This window comes from Lissotriton helveticus, chromosome 9 (genome assembly GCF_964261635.1).
Source record: "Lissotriton helveticus chromosome 9, aLisHel1.1, whole genome shotgun sequence".
NCBI lineage: Eukaryota > Metazoa > Chordata > Amphibia > Caudata > Salamandridae > Lissotriton > Lissotriton helveticus.
The window spans coordinates 133,039,293-133,062,264 of NC_136070.1; the positions used below are offsets into that span (position 1 = coordinate 133,039,293).

The window sequence follows — 22,972 nt, forward strand, 5'->3', positions numbered from 1 at the left end:
CAATGTGAAACTGGAAAATATGGTATCAATCCTGGCTTCCCTGCTTGACCATTTTGAGTGATATGAGCCAAATACTTATTTGACTGAGTCTCCTTCTTTGTTCAATATTTTATACCTATTGAAACCTTGTTGACAGGGGCAGGGATAATTTGGAAGGGTTTTTGAAGCCCACCAAAGGAAAATGGGTGAATTTTCTATGTTCCACCGAAATAAATCAAGCCTGACACCATCGCTGACTGAAGGATTGTTTTCTGCTGGGGTGAATGAGGCACAGCAGACAGTAGAACTTGAAAGAAGGAGAACTGGCCAGCTTCCCTTCCCCTCTGTCAGTCTGCTGATCGGCATGTGTGCCCACAACATGTGGCTTTGTTTTTCATTGAGATAAGTAGACCTTCCTTAGAATGGAAGAAGGAATAAGAAGGTGAAGCAGGACAGATGTAATGAAAATTAAATCAGGTGACAAATCCAGTCGGGGGGCTTAGTAGCTAGCACACGTCTAACGAGAAGCCATGTGCTTAGGGGCCAGCGGAAAGTTTCAGGACTCTCAGTGCCATAAAGTCTGCTCTTAGTTAAGCCAAAGGGAACAATGGCATAGCAAGCGGTATTTCTTGCCTTTCTCTAGAAGGACCAGCCGTGAGCATCATTATGGCCGATACAACATCTAACATTCACCCACCCCGATGAGCACAAGAGATGCCCAAAGCATTGCACTTTTAGTACGGAGAAATAGCCCACCGTGAACGTGTCCTTGAAAGGCATTGCACACATATGTAACAAGCATTTGCAGTGCAATAGGTCTCGCATTTGCAAGAGTTTAAGCTGTTGGCATTATAAATGACAATGCCTTTTATTTATATGTTTTGATAAATAACATAAGTAAAAGGCATTGTCTTTACAATGCCAATAGCTTAAACGCTTGTAAATGCGAGACCTATTCAAAGTAGCGGCTGCCATTTTCTTGGCTGCTGGGGTGTCCATCTCGTATTCTGTTCTGTTACTTCAGTCTTCAGCAGGCATCCCAGAGAGCATGTAGGGGAAGGCAAAGAACTAGAGTTTGGCTTTAATGTTTTACCAGTAGTGTCATGCAGGAAAGGCAGTGGAACCGCAGATAAATAAATCTCTATTTGAATCTTCGCAGGAACCGACCCTCATCCTCGGCCTAGGACAGCATGCGTCCGGGTGGTATGAGAAGGGAGGGGGTATTTGTGAGGTAAATGAGTAAGGACCACTGCCGGAGGAGGCGGCAGCAAAGTAGTCCGTCAGTTCACCTTACAATCTAGAAACGACTGTACAGAGATTTGTCCAGTTTTGGTGAGCAAAAAAATCCTTTAAAAAAGATGCTTCTTAAATTTCAAGACCGTAATCCATTTTTTTTTACATCCAATTAAGCGGTACAGGATGCAGAAACAAAATAAAATGCGGACCACAGCAGAAAGGGAAATTCCGTTTTCTTCACAAAAGACCTTTACATTTGTTAATTTGTGAATTATACCGCTGTCCAGAAGTAACACAAAAGGGGGAAAGTGAAAGCACAAGCGCGCCATGCCCTCGTTGTCGCACAAGCCATACGCGTGCACATCGCCAGTCCGGGCGCGTGCGTGCACGTCTATCTGGGCGCTTGCACATCTCCTGTACCCCTTCGCTAGCAAAACCGACTACAATAGGTCTCGCCAAGGCGAGCAGCACATGCGCTGCATCGCTAGGCGAGACCTAAAAATGGTGTCTCCAACGTGATCTGTTGAGGAGTGATTAGTGAGAGCTACAGCCACAACGAACAGCCCAGATCTTCTGCTGTTCAGTTGGAAAGTTGGGCTGTGGTAGCTCTAGGGTGCTAGATGTCACGTGGTCTTAAAGCGGAACCCTGACTGGGAAGGGTCCAGGATTCTGTTTTCTTCGAGGTATTGGGTTAGCTATCTGTTGACGGTTTTCTCGATGACCTTGGCTGGGAAGGGGAGCAGAGAGATGGGCCGGAAGTTCTGGAGGTCTCTTGGGTCTGCCTTAGGTTTTTTGAGTAGGGTGTTTTTCCAGATCTCAGTGTGTTTCCAGATCTCTGGGAAGGTCGCGGTCTCGAGGGAAAGATTGATGACATTGCGCAGGTGGGGTGCGATGGAGCTGCTTGCTCTGTTAAAGACGTGGTGCGGGAATGGGTCTGATGGAGAGCCAGAGTGGATTGTGCGCATGGTCTTGATGGTGTCATCGATGCTCACACTGGCCCAGGCTAGCAGGAGGTCGTGATAGATGGTGTGCGGAGGGTCTGTTCTGTTGCTGTCTGTTCAATCAATCAATCATATTTGTTTAGCGCACTACTCACCCGGAAGGGTCTCAAGGCGCTTGGGGGAAGGGGTCCGCTACTGCTCGAACAGCCAGGTCTTGAGTTGTCTCCTGAAGGCGAGGTGGTCCTGGGCTGTCTGGGTGTTGAAGCTGTCGTGGATGTCTGCTATCTTGCGGTGGAAGAAGGTGGCGAGGGAGTCGCACAGGGCTTGCGACGGCGGGATGTCGTTGGTGTTGGAGCTTGGGTTGGAGAGTTCCTTCACGATGTTGAAGAGCTCCTTGCTATTGTGTGCGTTGTTGTCTCTTGGCCGTCCTGATGAGGTGGTGGTGGTTGCGGATGGCGTCCTTGTGTGCTGCCTGACTGTCCGGAGTATGTTCACTCTGCCATTTCTTCTCTAGTTTCCGGCAGGCTTGCTTGGAGGCTAGGAGTTCTGGGGTGAACCAGCTGGCCCTCTTGATGGTGTCTCTGTGGGGGGGGTTTCTTCAGCGGGGCGAGGGTGTTGGCGCAGTCCTCGACCCAGTGTCTGAGGCTGTGGGCAGCGTCGTGGGTGTTGGAGGGTTCGGAAGGTGGGCTGAGAGCGAGGTTTGCATGTAGTTGGTCTTCGGTGATTTTGCTCCAGCAGCGGCGGGGCATCTGTTGGGTGCAGTAGTGTGTGGTGGGCTTCTGGAAGGCGAAGTGGATGCAGCGGTGGTCGGTCCAGAGGAGTTTGGTGGTGTGGCTGACGGAGACATGCGGGCTTGTGGAGAAGACAGGGTCGAGATTGTGGCCGGCGGAGTAGGTGGGCATTGTGATGAGTTGCTTCAGTCCGAGGTTGGTGAGGTTATCGACCAGGGTTGTGGAGTTGTTGTCGTTGTTCTCAAGGTGAAAGTTCAGGTCTCCGAGGAGGATATAGTTGGTGGAGGTCAGGGCGTGTGTGCTGATCAAGTCGGCGATGGAGTCTCTGAACTGTGGGCGGGGTCCCGGGGTTCGGTAGACGAGGGTGGCTCTGAGGGTGGAGTTACGGTCTGTCTGGATCAGGAAATGCATGTGTTTGGCGCTGCTGAGGGCGTCGTCGCTGCTAGTCGAGACCCTGTTGCTGTTCTTGTGGACGATGGCGATTCCTCCTCCGACTCCGTTTGTGCGGTCTCTGCGGGTGATCTTGTAGCCGTCTGGGATGGCTATGGCGATGTCGGGTGCGGATGAGTCATTAAACCAGGTCTCTGTCTGCCTCTTATATTCATCACCAGATACTCTGTGACCATTTTATATCACACTCTTGAGTTCCTGTTTTCTTCCTTTGTCACGTTTTTCCAACTTTCCCTTCCTCCTTCATTACCACTTGTATGTTTTTCACTCTTGTGGTGTGGGTCAAAACCTGATGAGGTAATATAAGTGCCAGACCCCAAAAATTGCTGCCAGTGGGACCATCTGCTAACATCACACATTGACTGCATTGAGAGGCATTTATTAAAAGTGAGTTTTTAAACAGGAATCTATAAGCATTCATACCAGGGGTGGTTGCTGCATGAGGGCGTAGAGGGCCGAAACCCAGAAGTCTGGGATAAAAGAGAAAGAGATTGAAAGATTCGTCTGAGGCACTACAGTCCAGTCTGGAAGTAGCAATACAACACAGCCGTGAACAAACACATGCTGCACATGTGAGGTGGAGGACTTCAGTATTCCCTAAATCCCACATGCACAGTGTATGTCTTTGAGGCAGAGGTGAGAGCAATCCCTCCTTTATCTTCTCTTTTTCACCTTTTCACACCCACCCTAATCTAATTACCCTCTACCCACGTGAGCTTATCATTGTACTCTTGTAAATAGCATTCGTATTTATCTGCTTTCCCTGTTATATTGGTTCGTATGGCAATGTTTTTGACCAAATGTATCAATTACTGTACCTCCCTGCACTCCTGTAAAGCGCTCTGATACCTCTGGGTCTAGCCAGCGCTATATAAAACCTTTAAAATAAATAAATAAATCATGCGCTGCCTAAAGAAACAGTTTTCCCAGGGCACCGGTCGAGTACTCGGCTAGCCCGGATCTTTTACGTAATTCAGAACCTCCTTCTAGGATCCTGCCTCCTACTGGCTGAACCTTGATACTGCCAGTTTATTAGATTAGGAGGTGGGATGGTCACGTCTGTTGCTGAAGGCTTTTGCCTCCTGTTCTTCCTTCGGATCTCTAATCTCTGCAACCAGCCTTCAGACTCGTGCCATAGAGCGGCCCATCAGTTTCCGACTCACTTGCTACCAGAGCTCGGAGTATTCAATGAGGTGAAGTACTGCTTCCTTCGGCCTGTGCTGGGCTCGTGTTTCCCTTCTTCCTTCACTAGCTACAGCCGAGAGACACCAGTCTGAGAAAAGCACAATTAAAGCTGTGAGCCGAAAGCAATGAATACAAGTGCTCCTTGCCTCGTCTGTCAAGCTGCCTTAGAGGCCTGAGTCTCTGCCTGGCATCACCCCGGTTCGGGTTTTGTTATCGCTCCTTTTTCCCCTGTAATCTCGCATCTGGTCCCTAGTATTTTTCCTCAGGAACCTTATCAGCTCCCCTTCATCATCCTGCTATCATATCTCAGAAACCACCTCCGCACTCCCTGTCATGGCTGTCCTTATTGACACTGCCAGGTAGGTGAGGCCTAGCGCCACGTGGCCCCTAGCACTCCTGGCCTAAAATATTTGCCCAAGATCATACACTTTGGTCAAGCAGGGAAGCCTAAGGGTATCTTTTTCCCTTCTTTTTAACCATCGAAGTTTATGTTTTGATTTTAATTCTTGCCTCACGAGACTAGGGCTCAGGTAAAAGACACATGACAATTCTAATACACACCAGGTTGATTTCAACATCAACCACAGCATGGCAGGGAGTTTTGAGATCTTCATTCACCTGGAACTGTTTCTTCAAACATTCAGTCAACAGAATATAACAGGCTCAAACAATTATTCTAAGTGGGGTCTTAGATATGGGGAACCCCCAGAGATCTCCAATGTCACCCCTAATGTGTAACACTTACAAGCCTCCTTTGAGGCAGGCAGTACAACAGTTCTATGTACCCTGGTGATACACAGAGTCCTCTCAAAATGAAAAGCCTATATGGATATCAGGTCAATATGCAATATTCTAGCAATTCATGGTACCGTTAGAGTTGTGGTGGAATTACTCCCTACCCAGGCTGAAACGTGGCCATGTCGACGACACTTTTCTGGAGGAGTCAATGGAGATATAGTGCACCTCTAAATTATAGAGTGTCACACTGTAAATCATAGAAGTAGTGGTTTTTGACTTAGAAGTGTGTGTTTACGACTACCTCCGAGTGGTCTGTCCAGATGTGAATGGAAGCCACTATCTAAAATTGTATTATTATTTAGGGTTCCTTTGTGTTTTTTGTAGAATTTACGTCCTTGTACAGAATGTGAATATATGAGAATTTTTGTAATTCATTGATAAAGTGTTATTGGCTATGAGGAGACAATGCATGTATGATATATTCATTGTGAACTATAAAACACAGGGAAGGTAAATTAAAAATACCTTCACCAAATGTAGTGTATTATTTATTCCTTCATATCGACTGTTGGTTACTCCTATTATATTGAATACCCAGGTTTAGAAGGGTTATTTGGGTATATCCCTGTTGCTTTTGAACTGAACTACAACAACTTATCAAAAGAAGGCTCTGCAAAAACACATACCACAACAGAGTCTCCCAAACCATTGCCTGGTTTCACAATATAGACTGAAACATATTAAAACGAACACCTTAAAGGTTTATTAAAAGCTTAAATGCATCACATAAAGCAAAATCGGCGGTAAAGAGTCTTTTGGTCAATCATTTGTCATATAAAAGCCTTTACCTCAGAATAAAATGCAAATTGTGAAATAGTAGGACAGAATATAATACAACTCTGTAAATAGATAATAAATCAGATATCAGTCCAACATAGTGTTTCCTGATACATATGAGGATGAAGTGAACCCAATACCTGTTGGGTGAAGCATATTTTGTAGGGTAAAATACAAAAAGCTCTATACATTTTGGTGTGAACGTGCAAAGGCCCAAATATTCCAGCAAACCATATTATAGAAAGAGAAATACAGTTTAAAAATTACATTTGTGAGCACTCTCCCACAGGCTTTTACAATACAGTTCTCATACCCAGTGCTCCTGTAACATCTTATAGTTAGTACTAACTCTGTTACATGTCAAGTTTAAGTTCTCATGAGAAATTACATTGCAGTCCCAATAGGTGAGGCGTTGAGAAAGCGTTTACTCTGCTAACATGGCATGAGAAGGAAGCTTGAGAACAAAGCATCATTGAGCATTAGAGAATGCCATAGAGTAGAAAACTATGGGGCCGATTATGATGGCGGACGGACCTGAGTCCGTCCGCCACCATAGAGTAGGAGGGAACCTCCGCATGCCCTGCGGAGTTCCCTCCTGTGCAATTAGGATGTGACCGCCACCCTGGCGGTCACATCCTCTATTTTTACCATTGCGGCGGGTGCAGCTTCAAGCTGCATCCGGCGCAATGGTAAAAATGCATACATTGCATTTGTATGCAGAAAGCGGCAGGCACCGTGCGGTGCCAGCCGATTTCTGCATACAAATGCAGGGGGGTACCATAGGTACCCCCCCATGTGCACCCCCACCCACCCTTCACCCAGGGGGCCCGAAAAGGCAGCAGGTATTAGTCATTCTTAATGTATATTAAATCAATAAGCAACAGTTGTTGTGCTCATCTCTGAATTACAAAAAACAGTGCCACCATGTGGCGGACTGTCATAGGTACCAGTGCTGACAATTAAGTGACAGTGCCGAGCACCGGAAACCACCTGCTCAAATTAAGCTCTATGAAAGCTTCCAATACTGGAGAACTACAGTTACAGGTAAGTAACTTGTTTTCTTCCCATGGCCCCTCCAGCTGTGTTTAAGGATTGTGATGATCATGTGTCGCCCCTCCCAGTGAAGTTACACATGCTTTTCCACGGCGGAAAACCCGCCGCGGAAAAGCATTTTGCACAGCCCATCCTAATATGGTTGACGGTGTCTGAGGGCATGTCTGTGTGTCACATTGCACAGTGTGCATGCACAGATGTGCATGCACACCTGGATTCGGTATTTTACCACACAATAGAATTGTGTGGTAAAATACCGACTCTAAAGGGCCTGTGGCACTCTCAGGAGTGTGACCTACATTTGGATTTACCGAATCGGTAAAAATACTGAATCGGTATTTTACAGAATCGGTAAATTTACCGAATCGGTAAATTTACCGATTCTGTAAAATAATGGCCCCTACATGGCTCCTACATCTGGCCCCAAATCTTTTGAATGATAAATACCAATGTCAACTAAATCATGATGATATTAATAAGGAAGAGTTCCTAGTTGAGAGAAAAAGACTTCAGATTTTTTTTTCTGTTGCTGCTATGCAACATCAAACAGAGATGTGGAAGGACAGTCCCCTTAAACTTTTGCAGTTTATTTTAAAATACAGTCGAGAACTCAGTTCCAAATATTGTAATACTACTGCAAATTTTCCTAACAATTGCTGTAAGTTTTGATGGTTGTGAGAGTTTTTCTAAATTAAAATTGATTAAGAATTCCCTAAGATATAATGAGTGCCTTGCGTTTAAGAAGTCTTGCCAGACTGTCTATAGAACAGAAACTGAGTGATAAATTAGACTTCGACGATGCCATCGAGAATTTTGCTTATAGCAAAGCAAGAAAAATAACATTTCAGAATGTTGGAATTAGAGTTTTACTTCAAATATAAACATAGTTTTTTAATTTACTTCCCTATACGTCATTTGGAATAACATATTAGAATCTTGGAATTAAAGTTTTACTTCAAAAATAAACATAGTGTTTTCATTTACTTACCTATACATCATTTTGACTTTTTGTTGTATTTTTGGTGTGTATTAAGATGGGCGGCAACCTAAAACAATAGTGTTTATAATATTACAAGACCTAACAATAATGTCATATTAACCTTTGTGTTTTTTCAGTGAATTTACTATAATAAATTAATGTCTTTCTCCCTCCCTCGTCTCGGTTCTTGTGCCCTCCCACCCTGCCCTCCTACCTTGTTGGGGGTACAGAAGTCAAGGTGGGCATGCGGGAACCCAGGTCTCTCACCTTGGAAGAGGCCAGAGCTGTCTTTGGCACCGAACGACAGGTTACCAATTAAGATCCGATTGCCAGTCCTATTCCTCCGCAGTTAAACAATCGATGGCCTCTCCTCTCTCTCCCCTGTCCGCCTCCCCTCACACACCAGGGACTGAAGGTGACCCCCACCTGGCAGTGCGCGAGTCTTGCAGTTCCGTACTAGACACACTAGACGTACTGTTTTCACTGACTTTTAACACTGTTGGTTACATTGAAAGTAATGTGAAAACAAAATCGCAGAAAACTGTAATGTTTCTTTTTCTTCTGATTATTTGCGGAGTGCCGCGGCGCCGGTTCCGTTTGTCTCGGGCCTTGGATTGGGTTGAACATGTTACTCCAGTATTGGAGCTTTCATAGATTCACATACCTGAATCATTCCCCGTCATCGAGACGGGAGTCTCCAGTACATAAAAAAGCAATGCTTAGTAGTATAGCAAACTGAAAAGAGGCCTAGGCCCATTTTCCTTTTGCAACCCATAACCTTCATTATGTAAAAGAGACCAAACTTGTCCCTGAACCAATCAGAGCCCCTCACCCTCTAGAACACTCCAGAGGGAACCTTTTGCCCCTCAGATTTTCTACCGCACGTTGTGCTAGGGAGTCTCCTTCGAGCTCTGCTCAACTTCTGTGTTTTTTAACTTCATTAAAGAACTTTGTTGTTAGGAATTCTACTGGATTCTGTTCTACTATGGATTATCTTCAAATACATTCTTTAAAGATTGTCTGGAAAGGAGAAGAAAGGATTATTTAGAGCCTGTGCAACTTGTTTCAAGAGGTTGCTCTACACTGATGATCCTCACACTGAATGCATTTACTGTCTATACCGCAGGCCAAAGACTGCAAAGTATGTTGCACTTTCTCAAGTAAGTTTCTGAGAGGTCGTGAAGGGCGACTTTTAATATAGTGTCAAACGCTAAGACCAGAAAGTTTTTTTTTTATTTTCTCCAGTGACAGTGATGAGGCGTCGTCCTCAACATTTAGGAGATCTCAAAAGAGAAGAAAATCTCCTCAGGGGAACGTCCTGAGAAGGCCCTCAAAAAGACCACTCATGGGTCTTCTGGGCGCAGTCCTTCAAAATCTCCTCACTCTGTGGAAAAGGAGAGTAAAGGGCATGCTTTTGGAGAAAAATCATGTAAAAAGACGACTTCTGAGCCGTCCAAATCACCTCCTCTGGTCAAAGAACCCTTCAGGAAGCCGTCTTCTATACCTCCTGAGGTAAAGACTAAGAAACCAACATCATCAACGGGATCGTCGACGAAGAAACCATCATCATCGTCGAGGAGGATTGAGGTGAAACTCATCAAAAACACCATCATTGCCCCTCTCCGTCAACGGCGGCGTCGTCGTCTACGACAGCCTCGTCTACGACGGCTCGTCTACGGCGCCGACAATGGCGTCTTCTACCATGGCCTCGTCTACGATGGCCTTGTCTATGATGGCCTCATCTACGACGGCTCATCTACTACGGCTCGTCTACGGCGTTGACGACGGCGTCGACGACGACGGCCTCATCTAGGATGGCCTCGTCTACGGCGTCGTCTACGGCGTCGTCTACGACGGTGTCGTCGATGACGGCCTCGTCTACGACTGCTCGTCTACAACAGCATAGTCTACGGCGGCGAAGAGCCCGTCGACGAGGGAAATTCCGAAATTAGAAATCATCAGGAACGCACCGCAGTTTCCATGATATAATGGAGAGAGCTGCGAGAGATTCCAGCTTCCTACGGCGACAATACAAACAGAATGCTTCCTATACGATTTCAAGAAGCCATTCCAAAAATCAGTCCAGGCTATCCCCAATTGTTAGCCATGTGTGGGAAGAAGGTTTCAAAGTGATGAAGACACCGGCGACAGTTACGCCTGTGCTCGCTAGGTTGGAGAAACAATATAAAGCTCCTTTAGAGTCACCAGCCTGTTTACTGGGCCATCCAAAACCTGATTCCGTGTTTTCGCAAACGGCGCAACAAAAATCTAAGAATCCCTCTGCGCCTATATCAATACCTCCTGAAGATGGGAGATGCTTGGACAATTCAGGAAAGAGATTCTCATCCATGTCTGGTCTCTTAGTCAAAGCAGATAATGCCCTTGCTATTCTGGGCAGATAAGACAGGCATATGTGGTGCTATATGGCACTAAACATGGACCTCTTCCCAGAGGACAATAGACAGGAGGCGAGCGGCGGTGCTATGGCGTCTGGGGTGGGTAAGTGCGACTGCCTTTAGACTAGAAGTCCAAAAAATGAAGATCCTGAATCTCCCCTTCGATGGAGAAGTTTTATTGGGAAACAAGTGGATGAGGCATTTCAAGGTATCAAGAAAGATACAGATACTACAACTGCCCTGGGTATACTACGAGACCGTAAGGTGCCCTTCCGAGGCACCAGGGAAAGAGGCCAGTCATCCTACAAAAGGAGTTATCAACAAAGGACGAACAGATGTGCCTTCAATAAAATACAATTCGCACACACTCTTGAATTTTCTTCAATTCCCTCCTTCGACATCGCCGACAAGTCAAGAGATTAAACATCTATCTCAGATGCATTTGGAGATTTGGACAATGCTCCGAAAGGGAGCAATAGAACCGGTGCCAATCTTCCAAAAACGAAAACGGTTTTTACTCCCTTTTCTTCCTAGTCCGGAAGAATGCTCTCCAATGGCGTCCTATTCTAGACCTGAGAGCTCTGAATACTTACCTTAAGAAGCAATTTTTTTTAAATAGTTACCCTCCTAGACATTCGGTTACGCTTAAACCCAGGGGATCATATGACCACTCTAGACTTACAGGATATTTTCACATCACCATTCATCCTTCCCTTGGACTGTATCTTCGATTTGCAGTAGCTGGGGACCATTACCAGTTCACAGTACTACCATTTGGTCGCAAATCAGCCCCGAGAATCTTTACAAAGTGTCTGGCACCAGTAACAGCTTTTTCTCAGTGAACACAGACACCAAGTATTTCCATACCTGGACGACTGGTTGATAAAAGCATCATCAGAAACTTCAGCCCAGGTGTCCACTTCGGCATGTATACAGTTGTTCGCCGAACAGGGACTGACTTTAAATATAGAGAAATCGTCCATTCAATCGTCAATAAAGATCACGTTTCTGGGAGCGATTCTGGACACCTCTGTAATCAAGGCATTTCCTCCACAGAGAGGCAACGGGGTCTCATGGCTCTAGCCAAGAATTTCACAGGAAAAAAGTGTCTTTCAGTACGTATTTACAAGTCGCTACTAGGGGCAGTGTCCTTTTGAATTCCTCTGATTCCTTTAGGCTGACTAAGGATGCATTAATTACAGGAAGAACTAGATTGCCAATGGCACAAGGTAGAAAGAGCCTTCGACGACAAGGTGAAGGTCACCCTGGCTATGGTGCAAGCAGAGGCATAGTGCACAAAAAAAGCATCTCTGTGAGTCTTTCCACTGATGCATCTCTGGAAGGATGGGGAGCATTCCTTCAGGACCTGCAGGTCAGCGGTCGGTGGAAATTGCAAGAACAGCTTCACATCATCAGGCTTGGGCTCGGAGCGGTAGGCTTGGCACTACTGGCTTTCCTACCAAGAATTCAGGAAAAGTCTGTTCTGGTGAGAACAGACAAAACAACCGGGATGCACTATCTCAACAAGCAGGAAGATACAAGATCCTCTTCCGGTCGTGGGCAGCACCAAAGAAATGGAAGTGGGCTGTCCAACATGGAGTATCTCTAAAGGCGGAACACCTTCCAGGAGATCAGAACGTCAAAGCGGGCACTCTTAGCAGACTAAAATCGACTTACCAAGAATGGGAGATCAATCAGGACATATTGCAAAGCATCTTTTTCAAGTGGGGAGTTCCAGCAGTGGATCTGTTTGCGATAGCTCAGAACACAAAATGCCGGTTCTTCGCAAGTTGGCATCAACAGTGGGAATCTGGGGGAATGCGTTTTTTGATAACATGGTCAGGCGTCTTTGCCTACGCCTTTTCTTCGATCCCCCTCCTGCAACATGCTCTCACAAAGATAAAGAAGGAACCGAGCAAGGTAATACTAATAGCTCCATGGTGACCCAGACAACACTGGTTCACGGAGTTGCTCCTGCCATCGGAGGTTCGCCCAATTCGTCTACAATCAATGTCATCACTCTTGACCATGTCCCGGGACAAGTGCTTCATTTGGACCCAAAATCGCTGCGCTTAGAGGCCTGGCTCCTGAATATTGCGAATTCCGCACCCTAGATATTTCGGCAGAATGCAGAGATATTCTAGCACATGCCAGAGCGGAAACTACAAACAGAGCAGATGGGATGAAATGGAAGAGATTCAGTCTGTGGTGCCAAGAACATAATATTCATCCTCTAAACTCAGAGGCACATCAAATTATTCCATATATTCTGATGTTGGCAAAATCTGGTTTGGCCCATGCTTTTATTAAAGTACACCTGGCGGCAATTTCTCGATATAAACGACTTCCTTGAGTCCATCACTGTGGTCTGAAAGGATTATGAAGCAATTCATGAAGGGGTTGTTTCGGACCAACAATTCTTATTCTGGAAGCTAGCTCTTCTCAGAGCTCTCACTTCAGCCAGAAGAATTGGAGAAAAACAGTCTCTCACGATACAAGAACTGTTTTTGCAGTTCAAGATGGACAGGGTTGTCCTCGGGACTAATCCCAAATAAATTCCAAAAGTGCCAACAGATTTCCATCTAAATGAACCACTGATTCTTTAGCGTTTGTTTTCCATCAACCGTCAACAGCAGTGGAAAAAGCTTTTCATTCATTAGATGTTCAACACTGCCTGAAATTCTACGGGCAAAGAACAAGGCCTTTCCGCAAGTCTTCCCGACTACTTGTTGCTTATAGTGCCCCCCAGGGAGGTTTTTTTTTCCCTTGTAGAAAAGGGGAATTTCTCGATGGATTTCAAAGACAATACAATATTGTCATCAGGCGGCGGGGAAGCCGTTGAATGTACCTGTTTGTCCACATTCTACAAGAGCAGTGTCCACCTCCACTGCTTTATTTGCAGGAGTACCTATCCAGGATGTCTGCAGGACTGCTACCTGGAAGAGTACTCGTACTTTCACCAGACATTACTGCCTTGATGCACCTGCAAATAGGATGTGGCAGTGGGAGAAGCAGTACTGAGGAACCTTTTCCAGTAATGATGAGCCCTCTTTGTCATCCCTCCTTCCTTTGTGGTAAGATAAGCACATTTTTATTGTCGTATGCTGTATTATACGTAATTTATGAACATATGTCTATGGGTATTTATAGACAGTTACTGTGATGGTGGACTGACATAGGTTGCCTATTTTAGAGTTGTAGGTAACAAAACTAAATGTGCTATAATTTACTGCTCGCTATTCTGATTCAGGTATGTGAATCTATGAAAGCACCAATACTGGAGTAAGAAAACAAGTTACTTACCTGTAACTGTAGTTCTCCAGTATTGGAAGCTTTCATAGATTCACATACACCCACCCTCCTCCCCTGAGAGGCTCACCTCGGATTAGGCACAAAAGGTGTTTATGGCTCAAGAGCACGAAAATCTGAGGGGCAAAAGGTTCTCTCTGGAGTGTTCTAGAGGGTGAGGGGCTCTGATTGGTTCAGGGACAAGTTTGGTCTCTTTTACATAACGAAGGTTATGGGTTGCAAAAGGAAAATGGGTCTAAGCCTCTTTTCAGTTTGCTATACTACTAAGCATTGCTTTTTTATGTACCGGAGACTCCCGTCTCGATGACGGGGAATGATTTGGGTATGTGAATCTATGAAAGCTTCCACTACTGGAGAATTACAGTTAAGTAACTTGTTTTCTTCCCATTGCCCCTCCAGCTGTGTTTAAGGATTGTGATGATCATGTGTCGCCCCTCCCTGTATGTTAGCTTGGGCCCCCCTGGGAAGGCTGTGCACCATGTGTGTGCTGAGGCTGCTCTGAAGGAGAGGTGACTATTACAAGCTGGCTTTGGGTCCCAAGAGCACATGTCTTTTCATTCCCAGGGAGTTGGTTGCTGCTGCTGCTTAGAAGTAATGACAGGGTGCGACCCCTGGTTGTTGCCTTTGGGCCACCAGAGCGGGCTTTGTATCTGGTCTGTGTTGGCAAGGTTGTGGAGCTGACTGACCCCTTTGTGCTGAGTTTAGTTCTAAGGGCACACAGTGAGTCATTGCCTGTGAATAATTAATTGCTGTTTTGAAAGAGAAAGAATCACAGGCTTCGACGCTGTAAGTTGATTTTGGGTCCCCAGAGCACATCACGTTTATGCACGTCCGCACTACTTTAATGGGGGGACCATGTTTGGTCACTTAATGTCAGCTGTAGATCCCCGAATAGTGCCATGTATGTGCATGTTTGCACTGTGCTGAGGGGGTGACCAGATAATCGTTCATGCTCTCTGATGGATGTGTTACATGCGTTTTTTCTGAGTCCCCAGATAGATCATGCAATCTATCTATTCTCCTTTGTACAGCCAGTGTATTCATCTGTCTAGCCTTGGACCCTGTCATGTGTGTGCATGTAGCTTGCATGATCGAGGTAACTATTAGTGGCGATACAACGTGTCTCTCGGACCTCTTTCAAGTGGTTTCTGTGTGTAGGGCTCCCGTGGCCCATTGCTGCTCCAGTTCACTCACTGTCCTTGGTTATGAGGCCACCTGACCCCTCTGTCCCAGGGCAGTTTTACCCACTCACTGGGTAGGTATTCAGTTGAGTATGTGCACCTTGGCAGCACGTGTTCTCTGGGAGCTGGGAGAGGTTAGTGTTGGGCACGCAGCACCTCCGCTCCAACCTTTGCTTTCACCTGCAGTGGAGTGGAGTGGCGTTGTAACTTAACCCCTTCACTGCGGCGGCAATTCCGACGCTGTGCTAGAGAGAGGGGGGCCGCGCGGCGCTCCCATGCTCATGATGGAACCGCTCCGTCACGAGCCTCGGGCGCGCTGTGCTTGTGACGGAGCAGTTCCGTCACGGCCCCGCCCGCTCAATGGAACGCTCGGCACAGGCGCGGAATCCGAGCAGGCGCCGAGCGGGCCGTGATGGAACCGCTTCGTCACCAGCACAGCGCGACCAAGGCTGGTGACGGAGTGGTTCCGTCACCAGCATGGGAGAGGTTAAACCCTGCCAATCCACCCCCGCTGCTCGCGGTCCTTTTTCCCCAGCAGCCCCTTCCCTACCAGCCATGGGCGGCAACCTGGGGGATAACCCTGGGCACCAGAAGCTCTTGCGATGGCCCTAATTTCCTAATTTACAAAATTCCATTATTTTCTGTGACATACTTGCTATTTTTTGATCTTGGCTAATGACTGCTTTAAGGTATTTGTGTGGAGCATATGGCTTCCAGTACATTACATTTACTTAAGAGTGGGATTTTGGTTTGCTCCTAGCTCAAGATCGTGTAACTTTGTAGTTTGTATCACTTCCCGGTTCCTGATTCAATTACTTTACTTCCTATTTTTCGTTATTTCCAGCCCAGGAGCATTCGACTCTCATAGTGTTTTGGCTGGATGATGATCGTTCAACTGCTGACATGAGGCGTTATTTCTTTGCAGTGCATTGGAAGAACTATTTCCCCTCTCTTTCTCTCCCTCTCTCTCTTACACTCTCTCTCCTTCTCCCTCTTTCTGATTTTCCTCTTTTCTCTCCCCTCTCTTTTCACCAACTTTCCTACCCACACCGTGGCCTATTGATCCCTGCATGTCTCCTTTTTTTATTTATTTTTTTACTTTAGTTGTCATATTATGCATGGTCAGTATCTCCCTTCCGTTCGCAAGGACCATACTGCTGGCCACCCTAAACAGTTATCTCACTTCCATATAGCTGTTAGCCTCAGCCTGAGTAGTCTCATGATGTAAGCTGGCTTTGTCACACATTGTTATACATTTTTTGAAATCTGACAGTATGCAAAGGTGACTCGACGCATAGGAACCTCCCCTTAGACACACCAGAGACCAGAGGTCATTATAGTGCTTAAGACATGAGTGAGCATAAGTGCCAAGTAAGCCAGAAAGATGGCCCAGTGACTTAAAGATGTTCTGCTGCCATCCGCTGTGATCTACAGGTCATGAGTTTTAATTTCAGGAGAACGAACTCTTCTGAGATTGGTAAAGTGAATACTATTGAAGTGGGTACTTGCTAGACCTCTTATGTGACGGACCTAGAAACAGTAAATACAGCAATAGGAACCACTGGGTGAAAAACGTGTTATTAGAGCTGCATTTTATGCCTTATTGTTGGCAAGCATTGAGGTATTAACTCTACCTACTTTTTTGCAAGTTGCACATCAACAGCTCAGGAGATTTCCAAATGAGCTATGACTCATACAACTTGGCTTCAAACCTAGGAGAAGTTCACTAAAAGAGCAAAGAGAGATTGCCAGCGATTAGTAGTAAGCCATGTTTGTGTTCAGGACAAACAGTTGCGGTTACCTTTGCAATTTTCACGAGTAATGAAGGCGAGAGTTGCGCAAGGCTACAGGAGCACAATGACTGCATTGTTGCATCTTTCCTCTGGCAGACAAGAGCACCTTTGGCAGCGGGGATCAATAATGAGACAGGCACTATAAAGAAGGAACTTCCAAACTACACAAGTGTAAGTCTGTCACACGCAAGCTCCAAGAGGGAGTCTTTTTTTCTGACTGGTGTTAAAGTCCAGGCCCATTTACACAATTTCTCTCCATATAGGATAGGTCTTTCTAGTAGAGAGAGCGGTGAAAGGAATCAAATCACTGTTTATCATTTCAATACAGTGCAACCAATGTTATTATTATTATTATTATTATGCGTTCTTATATAGCGCTCGATTACCCGTAGGCATCTCGGCGCTTGCCTTGGGAACCCGTCCTGGCTTCCCCAAGGTGAAAGCCAGGCATCCTGCCGCGGGGGGGCCGTAGTGGAGATTAAGCAGGCTAATGCCCAGAGCTGCAGAGTGTGAACCCATGATTTAAGTAGGCACCGAAACGAGAATTATCGAGTCTGTGGATATTTGGGCTCAAGACCCTGCCGCGTCGGGAATTGAACCCTGGTCCCGGGTCTGACCTCTGCTTCAGGGTCTGCCTCCTCTAACCAGTGAGCCACACTTCTCCACTTCTAATGTGGCTACACATTAATCCACTCGACTCTTTGATCAGAATTTAGTAGGTTTAAATATAAGTTCAGAAACAAATCAATGCAGATCAATAACATTTTATAAAAGTATAACAAGCATTGGCATAGCCAATAGGTCTCACCATTGGGACCTTATAAGTGTGAGGCAAGATGGCAGCCGCACCAGCGGCCGAGTGAGAGGTGGTGTGGAGTGCCCTACCTGATGCTGACCTACCCGGAGCTAATGCAGCTAGCTGGCGTTTCCTTTTTCTCCCGAACTCGGAGGGAGTTGAGCTTTGATTGAACTTGAAGATTTGGTGAAACTGTCTGGAGACCGAGTTGGGCCATTTGGTGTGCTCGAGTGCCGGTGCCGGTGGACCTTCCCGCTTGCTGGCGGACGGAGCTGAGGAGTTTGCCGGACCCGGTAGTGGTTTCTCCTCAACTGACGAGCTGCAGGTGTGGCTAGGGTGACCAACCGTCCGTAAATTTCACGGACAGTCCGTAATTTCGGCCGTCTGTCCGTTGTCCGTGAAGGATTCTTTAACGGACGCCATTTGTCCGTAATTTTAACCGGGCACTGTCGCACCTCCCAAAAGCCGGCACAGCTTCCACTCACCTCCCTTCTTGACATGACGCATTCAGGGCTGTTTGCATCTGAATAGATGCCCCTGCTCTTGAAGCTGCCGCCCCCACCCCTCACACCTCCAGCCCTTGATGAGCTGTTAAGAGATGCTTAAAGGTGACAGAGGGAGGGGCTGCAGCTTCAGGAGCAGGGGCATCTATTCAGATGCAAACAGCCCTGAATGTGGCATGTCTCTGCAATTTGTGTGAGACATTCCCTTTCTGCCCAGGACCCCAAACACCCTACAACCGGCCTGGATTACACCGAGGCAGCACGTGGTTCTCTTCATAGAGCTTAATTACTGTCACTAAATTGTAAGCAAACCTCAATTCTTCAAACATGCAGTCTATAATGTAATAAAATAAAGAAATGCAAGTATCGCACCCACACTGATTAACAAAGTAAGGAGGACAATCAGTTAAATCAGATTTCTTGGAGTATCTCCTTTAAGTACTGTACATCACAGTGGGGGATGGCAAAAGTAACATTTTGGAAAGAGCCTGTCTTCTCTTTGGCTAGTCCAGGAGGGGGTGAGGAGCCCTAGACCACCCTGGAAGAAACCAAGATGATACTAGAATACCGCATGCCCACCCCTGTGCCCACCCTGGTGGATCCTGTTCCCCCTCCTGCCCCCCCTCCCCCCAGTGATGGCTCCTGTCCCTCCCCCGCCCCCCTACCTGTGGTGGATCCTGTCTCTGCCCTGGGTGGCTTCTGTCCCAGTCCAGGAATGGCTCCTGCAGCTCAAAAAGGCTCAGCTCAAAATTAATATGAAAAGTTGGGCGAGTGAATAAGTGAAGGGATGGGTGGATGGCTGGATGAATTAGTGAAAGGGTGAATGGATGAATGAAAGCTTGAATAGATGGATAATAAAAGAGGATGGATGGATTGATGAGTGAGTGGTGGAAGGATAGAAGGGAGAAAAGGTAAATAGCTGGATGGGTAAAAGAGTGGATGGATGAGTGGAAGGATGGATGAGTGAAAAGGTGGATGAGTGAGTGAGTGGGTGGATGGATGAGTGAAATGATGGATGGATTGATGAATTGATAAGTGCAAGGGTGAATGGATGGACAGATGAGTGAAAGGGTGGATGTAAGGATGGATGAGTGAGTGAAAGGGAGGGTAGATGGACTAAAGGATGAATAAATGAGTGAATGAGTCAAAGGATAAATGGATGAGAGAAAGGATGGACGAGTGATAGGGTCAATGGATGGATTCATGAGTGGATGAGTAGATGGATGGGTGGGTGGATGGATAGAAGGAAGGATTGCTAAGTGAAAGGGACGATGGATAGAGAAAGGGAGGATGATGGATGACTGAAAGGGTGGATGGGTGGAAGGATGAGTGACTGGGTGGACGGATGAGTAAGAGAAGGGATGGCTGGATGGATGAGTGAATGGATGGATGGGTAGAAGAGTGGATGGATGAGTGTACAGATGGCTAGGGTGAAAGGGTGGATGGATGGATAAAGGATGGATGAAGGAATGGCTGAGTGAAAGGATAGATGGAAGGATACATGATTGATAGGTTTGCAAATGGTTGAATATGTTTGGATTTGGCTGGGCTTACTTATATACTGTAGCGCGACCTCGGATGTGTCTGTAAAACTTATCCAATTGTCCTGAAGTTTTGTCCTGAATTTTGACCTCCTGTCCTGAATTTGTGTCCTGAATTTTGACGCTTTGTCCTGAATTTTTACACTCACCGTCCTGAATTTGCACCAATGCCAGTTGGTCACCCTAGGTGTGGCTCTGCTCCTGAAGTGCTGAGGGTTGAGGAAGGTGCAGCGGAGGAGCTTTTCGGACCCAGCAGAAGTCTCTCCGTGTGAGTGGCGTGAGCGGCTCACAAGCACGGCTCCGTGTAGCACTTTCTTGTGAGCAGTGCCGTGAAAACTGCGTAGTTCTATCGGGGCTGCGTCTGCCGGGTTCCGGCGCGCTACCACCATTCTCCCCCATAGGCCCTTTCAGTGAAAACAGTGATTTACCTGCTTCGCAGGTGCGCAGCGGGGAGAAATACTGAAGACCGGAGCCCCCCCCCCTGTTTTTCTCTGAGGTACTGGTGCTGTTTTGGTGCTATTTGGGGCCGGAAAGTTCTGGGCATCTTTTGCGGGGGAAAAATACAATACATAATATATAGTAACTCCACATCTTGCTGTCATACGTGTGCTATACGTGTGCCCTTAGGGGGGACCTGGGGAGAGCCGTGCGCGAGCCGGTCTCTCCCCGGGTAGATTCGCGCTAGGAGATGGCCACGACAGGTGGGGTCCTGATTAGTGAGGGACAGGTGGGGCAATTAGGGTCAGCGCGAGGCAAGGGTTCACTGTGCACTAGGGAGGCGGGCGGAGAGGTTCGTTTCTGGGAGGTGTCGGTGTTAGTGCGGAGGGCGGTCTGGGTCCTTTGCCAGGCTGGGAATGGATTTTTATTTCTTTCTTTATTTATTTATTTCTGTGCCCTGGAGTCTCTGGCGCGGCCTGGGTGGGGCTTGCCCGCCCTGCTTGCATGGCGGCTGGTGGAGTTGCGAGGGCTGTGTCGGCCTGCCTTTCCATACAGGCAGTCAGCGAGGATGATGGCGAGGCGGCAATGCCGGAGGCGGAGTCTTCGGGAAGAGGTGTTTCACCCGGAGCAGCTGCCAGCCCCCTCCGGTGCGACGGGCTCCCTGCAGCAGGTATGTCCTGCCCCCCGTGGGGCTGCTGGCTTGCGTGGGGGCCTGGCGGGAGCGCTCCTGTGGCAGGCCCTGTCATTGGGGGGTGGCGTTTTTTCCCTGTGTAAGCCACCACGCCTGACTCGACTGTTGGATGCAGGCAGGGGGGTGGAGTTTTGATGCCCGTAGGCTTGCCCTGTGTGCCCCGTGTACGGTCTGCTTCTGCTCACACTGCGTTCTTGGAGGCCCCCAGGCCTGGTTTAGTGGCATTCTGGGTGTTTACTGGGCAACGCTCTTTTCTTTCTCCTGCCCCTGTACTGTCACTGTGGTTCCTGCGCTTCCTGCGGTGTTACCTGGTCCTGTTGAGGATGTGGTGGGGCAGGTTGCTTTTTTTGATCAATGTTTATTCACCCTTTACCCAGGGTAGTCATGCTGCCAGTGCGGAGCTCAGCCCCCATCCTGTTCCAGTGCGTAGGGTTGACCTGGTGCCCCCTCTGCTTCCTGCTGTTTTTCCCCAGCCTTCCGGGAGTGTGCCTATCGTTGGGGACGCCTCGGCTGCCCCCTTTGACCCCCTCCTGTGTCCTCCCCCAAGCCTAGGGGGGCGCCCCTTTGCTTTTCTGGCCAGTGGCATTGGGCTTTGTGTGGCGGCAGCTGGGTGTGGTTGGGCACAGGTGGGGTTCCGGCGGTGGCTCCTCTTGGTGCGGAGGGGGGTTTTAGGCGCTTTGGTGACGGTCCGGTCTGCGCGGCTTTAGGCGTCAGACACCTGCTACAGCGCGGCATTCTGTTTGGATACCAAGTGGTTTGCGGAGAGCTGAAGGGGTTTCTGGAGCGGATTCCTCTTTTCAGCAGCAGGGTGGGGAGGTTTGTACTGTTGCGCCGGTTTGAAGCACCTTTTTTCCCTTGTACCACACAGTATGCTTCCTCTCGCATTTTGTTTGCCTTCGATGCTTGCACGGGTGCCCACATTGCCTGCGTTACGTTTATGCTGGTGCCTGGTTGTCTAGCTTATATTGCAGTCTTATTCCTCTACTTGTTCTTGGTTTTCCTTTGTAACCTGCTCATTTGTCAATTTTTTCCTCCTGGCGCTTTTGCTACCCATGTATTTTTGTTTTCTCTCAATTTGTCGCTTTTGCCTCGTGTTACTTACCGTCTGCTTTTGTACTCTGTTCTCGTATACGGTTCTCCTCCTGTATCAGTCTTTTTGGGGAGCGCTCTGGCGCCTTCGGGTGGGGTTTGCGCTTTCTGGAAACGCGTGTATGGCTGAATAACTACATACCCATATAACTTTCAGTTTAGTATGAATTGCATGGGGGATGCACAGAGGGAACTTGTGAGGGTGCAGCCTGTAGGGTTGCACAATGAGGAGGCTGGTGCTTATAGTTATCTCTGTATCCATGAGAGGATATGCACATGGGTATACTCTAGGGGTTCCTTCAGAATTGTAGAGTACAGAGGGCTACTGCATATCTAGTGTTTCGAGTTCTCTATATATACTTAGGGAGGGAAAGCGAATGGATATACTCTGAGCGTCGCATCGGCTTAGTTCTGGGTACAATGGCCCCCCCCTCGTGCCCCTGTTTCTCCGGTGTGTAGTGGGGCTGGCCAGGTTTCGCTACGTCTCTCCACTTAATTGGCAGGGCTTATGTGCTGTCCCCCTCTCCCAGCAGGTTCAGCCTGGGGCCCTTGGTTTACTTGTTTCCTCCGTCGGCTTGTTGTGGGGCGTGGGGGTGTGTTGCCACCGAGCTCCGCTCCTTTTCCTTTGTGAAGCAAGGTGGTTGGCCCTGGCTCTATGATTGCTGCGGTATCCTTGTCCGGGAGCATGCTTCAGGGGGCGATTCATGCGCGGTTGTTTCCACTGCCACGGCGGGGGTTTGTGGGTATATCAGTACGGTGCAGTCTGGCTTGAGCGGCTACGACGGCAAGGATACAGCTACAGTACGTCGGTCCTCGGCTGACAGTACACAGTTACGGGCTGAGCAGGAGGCATTTCAGTCTGGGGCGGAGGGCTCTGGAAGGGGATCTGGAGCAAATTTCTCTTCTGGTTTGTGAGGTGCAGTGCGCAGCAAACCTATCCAAGGGCATTCCTACGTTGGTGGACTTGGTGCTGGCAAGTTGCCTAGGGGCTGTGGTGTTTATGTTGGACATGATGATGACCTTATTGTGGATGTCTCTAATGATAACATGGAGGGGGTGAATTACGAATTGAGGATGTTGCACATGTTTAAGTCAACTGAGAGGGG

At 47.6% G+C, this 22,972-nt stretch overlaps 1 protein-coding gene across 1 annotated transcript in view; it reads left to right on the plus strand.

Annotated features, from left to right (window-relative positions):
* The window catches only part of ITPKA (inositol-trisphosphate 3-kinase A), a 727,443-nt gene that overhangs the window by 615,035 nt on the left and 89,436 nt on the right, over positions 1–22,972 (plus strand). The window lies entirely within an intron of this gene.